The sequence below is a fragment of the Ceratotherium simum genome, chromosome 31, assembly GCF_057802395.1.
Source record: "Ceratotherium simum simum isolate JZ-2026a chromosome 31, ASM5780239v1, whole genome shotgun sequence".
NCBI classification, from domain to species: Eukaryota; Metazoa; Chordata; class Mammalia; order Perissodactyla; family Rhinocerotidae; genus Ceratotherium; species Ceratotherium simum.
Window position 1 is genome coordinate 35,484,532 of NC_141930.1, and position 4,646 is coordinate 35,489,177.

At 43.3% G+C, this 4,646-nt stretch overlaps 1 long non-coding RNA gene across 1 annotated transcript in view; it reads right to left on the minus strand.

Moving 5' to 3' along the window:
* The window catches only part of LOC147913064 (uncharacterized), a 318,208-nt gene that overhangs the window by 193,771 nt on the left and 119,791 nt on the right, over positions 1 to 4,646 (minus strand). The gene's annotated exons all lie outside the window — the stretch shown is intronic.

Sequence of the window (4,646 nt, forward strand, 5' to 3'; positions counted from 1 at the left end):
TCAACAATATCTGTAACTCTGAAGAGGGTAAAGAGTATCCTGTTGAGGCCTTGTATATGGCTTTAGTGGGTATAGAGACATATGTGACCTTGATTTATATTTTGGGTTTCTAGAAGGCAAGAGATTCCCAGAATTCTTTAACCGAAAGGGGGCAACTCTTAGGCAATTGCCCAAGATTCTGTAAAGATGTGCAGATGGGGCCATTTGTTGGCCCGGGCATCCAGTATTAAGACGACTGCCTGAAGTTTGGTGAAGTGCGCTGATCCTTAGGACCTATCTTTATCAGGCACAACCTGGCTAAGGATGAAAAGCAGGAGCTTTCAAGTGAGCCCATCATTTGTAATAAAGTGTGCAAACACCCAGTGTGATTCACTCCATTGATCCTAAGGGGCTCCCCTGCAACCCAAGGGTTCTGGGAGAGGGGTGACAACCTCCTAGACTGTGGCACTGGCAAGGGAGAGAGGATAGGGGAGGTTACTCCCTCGTGTGGATGGAATATGTCACACATCCCAGGTTTGGTTCCATCCTGTATTAAGGAATCTTAGTAGCTGAGCTTGTGGGGTTCTTCCTCCATAACCCAAGATATATGGGCACCTGGGCACAGAGGATCCCAGGCTCAGGGTCTGTGAGAGCCCGTGTTTCTAGGAGAACCCAGTATGCAGCCAGAAATTACACTCTAATGGTGTGTAGCAAGGGGCTAAGGGCTGCAATTTCTTGCTTCAGTGCCTTTGGGCAACTTGTGGTCATCACAGGATGTCCAAAGAACCCAAGAGGCATGAGAGGAGATTACTAAAGCTTCTACTATGAAGGAGTTTGGGGTTTTTTTGAGAGGCAGGGAATAATAGGAGTGCTTATTGTATTACAGTTTGGATAGATTCTAGAACCTTTTGTTGGAGGGGGCTCCATTTAACGTGGGCTGATTTGCAAATAACAGCATAAATGGGCTTAAATAATATTTGTAAATAAGGAATATGTTCCCTCCAGAACCTATATGTCTAAAAGAAGTTGTGGGCGCTGAGAGGGTCAGTGGCTGTTAATTGACAGTGTCAAGGATGGAGCAACCCTTGATTTACAAAATAATTTTTGGGAATTCAACCAAGGTGGGGGGTCTTGCACTATGTGTGAGGCAATGGCCCATCTCTTTTTTGTGAGCTCCTTTTTATTTGTATGTCTGAAAGGTGGTTTCAGGTAAGATCTTGCCTGCAGATATTGTGTGTGATGACAAAGTTGCTGAGGTATCCCATGGGTATCTAGTAAGTGCGTATTCAGAGATAAAGGCAAACTGCAGCTGAGAGCCTACTGTAAGAGACAGTGAACAGAACATATTTGCCAAATCTATAACAGCAAAGTATTTGCCAATTACTGATTGAATGGAGTCAGTAATTTCAATACTATTGTATATGAGAGCCTTAATAGCTGGGACAACAAAATTAAGGTTGCAGTAATCTACTGCAATGCACTATTTATTCTTTCCAGGTTTAAGAACAGCCAAGTTGGACTAACAACAAGCCATAGGAATAATCATCCTTTTGCTAAATAGATATTGTATAACGGGGTTCAATCCTTGAAGGCCGTGTTTAACTTACCTTGGGCCATATTAACACTTTTACTGGAAGTAAGGTCCATAGAGTCCCATTTTCTCATGCCATTTTGTAAGTACCAAATACTTAATTTAATTTTAATGTATTGTTCATTGGATAAGAGCATCCATGCCCACGATGGGGTATTTTAGGGAAATGGGTATTATGACCACAGGGAATAGTTCTCATGACTAAGGTGAGGCATACCTGTTTGTCCTCTGGTTTAGACTCAAAAAATCCCCTAGAATTATAGGAAGTACCGTGTTTAAATTTAGTGGGATCACAAAGTGTAATAAATTTGAGCTCCAAGATTAAGATTATGAAAGTTTTCCAATTGATGCATTCCAGCACATATTAAATGTTAATTAATAAGTTAAATCAGAATCTACATCATAGAGGTACGGGAGACAATGAGAGGTCTTTTATCTTTATCTTTTTATTCTTTTAGTAGTTTCTTTTAATAAATTTTGAGTTTCAAACTGGGTCAAAGTGTGGATCTCTGTTTCAGTTTTTTATTTCCCTTGCTGTGTCTGAGTTTGTTTCTTTTATTCTCCTTCCTTTTTTCTTTGTTTTGGTTGCTGTTGTTACTGGATATACTTCAGGGGGATTCTTCTCTGCTCTATTTATGAGTTTCATCATCCAGAGAGCCTCAAATGAGTATTGTCAGGGTTAGAGTTGTCCCCATGGCAATGGTTACTTTATAGGTTTGAAGGACCCTTCGCTTAACTCAGGTTTGAATTAACCCCTTTGTTGTGCCACAGGGTGCCATGGGTGTTTTCCTCTATGACCCTAAGGATCAGGATCCAGGCATAGGCAGTGGCAGAAGCAGAGATATTTAGGCTTCTAGTGAATCATCTGCTCTTAGGAGCACGGACCTCAGCACGCTTCTAATGACTGGTCTTTTATAAGCATCTGTCTTGACATGAGTACAGCCATGTTTGGCCCCTCCACTGACCTACAGCCACCAGCACAAAAAGAAATATAAAAGCTGCTTTCTGCGTGGTGGGAAGTGGCCCTTCTCCCATGGAGATAGTTGCAATGTGTAAAAATTTCAAGGCCCTTTGGGCGCCGCAGCCTGGGACAGACTGGCCATCTGTGCCGGGCTGGGACGATAAGCAGGGTAAACAATGCACGTACACAACTATTGGGCTGGGACGATAGCCAGGGGGCTCAGTGCATGTATGCCACTGATAACCATTTGTGCATGGGAACACTAAATGCTTGTAAACTCTGTAACTGCTTATATAAACTGCTGAAAACCGAGGCCTGGTGAGAGTTCCACCTGTGGAAGGGACGCCTTGCCCAGGACGTGTGATCCTTGCCCAACTGTGTCGATTGGCAGGACTCTCCTGGCAGTGGGGCGTGGATGTTGTGAGTAATTGATTTATTGTGAAGTAGCTGATCTGATGTGTTCTCTTTTCAGTCAACCTGGTGTTTCTCTTTCCAGTTGATTTGTGTCATTCCCCTTCAATCGATCTGGTGTTTCCCTTTCCCATCGATCTGATGTTTTTCTCTCTTATTATATGACCTATTCGGATCTGTTTGCGGACTATTGTCTTTACTATCCTCTATATAATAAAATATACTTTCGGTCCATTTGTTTGGAGTGGAAAGTTTCTTTTACATCTCCGATCGAATCCCTGAACCTCTCATAACAGCAACCACCCAACGGATGGACTTGTATCTCACACAAGGTATAGTCTTTCTCCTGATCACTATGTAGATGGGGGGCCAACACCTAGTTAAGATACACAACCAATTGGTCATAGGATCAGAGTTTTCCCCCTAAGCCTAGCATCAGTCATAGCTTCATTCTAAGACACTATTAGTTAGGGCTCTCCAGAGAAACAGAATGAATAAGAGATAGATAGATAGGATAGATAGATAGATAGATAGATAGATGTCCTTATAATAAAGAATTGGCCTATGTGGTTATGGAGACTGAGAAGTCCCAAGATCTGCAGAGTTGGCAAGCTGGAAACCCAGGAGTGTTGATAGTGTAAGTTCCAATCTGAGTCTGAGTCCGAAGGCAGGAAAAGACCAATGTCTCAGGTCAAAGACAGGCAGAAACAGAGAATTCTTTCCTACTCAGTCCATTTATTCTATTTAGGCTCTCAATGGATTGGATGAGGCACACCCACATTTGGGAGGGCAATCTGCTTTACTCAAACTATCAATTAAAATGTTAACCTGAGCCAGAAATACCCTCACAGACACATCCAGAATAATGTTTGACCAAATAATGTTTAGCCATAGAATACTCCATGGCCCAGTCAAATTACACATAAAATTAACCATCACAGACACACAGGTAGGTCTAGGCCAAGATACGTGACTGGGGGCTACTTTAAGGAGGGCGCTAGTTCTATACTCCTATACCTAAATGCCAAATAATTACTGAAACCTCTGACACAGGTGGACTAAACCTATGACAGATATGACAGAGGCTTGGTAGGACTCAGCAAATGTAGCACAGCACAGCTCAGAGCACAAGCTCACCATCAAACAGCAGAACAAATTAGCTCTCCAAAGCAAGGACAGAAAGACTGCTCCACTCTCCCTCACCCCCCTCACCCCCATCCCTGCCTCCTCTACCAACCCCGCCTACTGTTGGTCACTGACATAGCATCCTGCTAACAGTGTCAATTGTTGTAACCACCTGGATGAATAGGATGGACTCCCCCATTCAAAATTTGGTTTGTATGTCAAGAATGATGACACAGTCATCAGTCACAAGATGACACACACACACACCAAGAGGGTATAAAAAGATTTATTACCTGCATAATTGAGCCTTTCTCAACAGGGTGATTTCCTAAGCTGATTGGAAAATGGTTTGAGAGAGCAGGGAAAAGAGGCTGAGTCAGGGTTTGTGTTAGGACTAGGAGTGGGACTGATAGGAGGGTTCTCACATCTGGGCAGGGCTTGGGTAGTTTGAATCTCCTGCCAGCACAGAAGGGGGCAGCACCTAAGCTCTCTTGTCAGCCTGCCCAGGTGTGGGGCACTTGGGGAGGAGGGAGCGGTAAGGCTTAAAGTCTATCAGAAGTCAAGCATCAGAAAATGGAG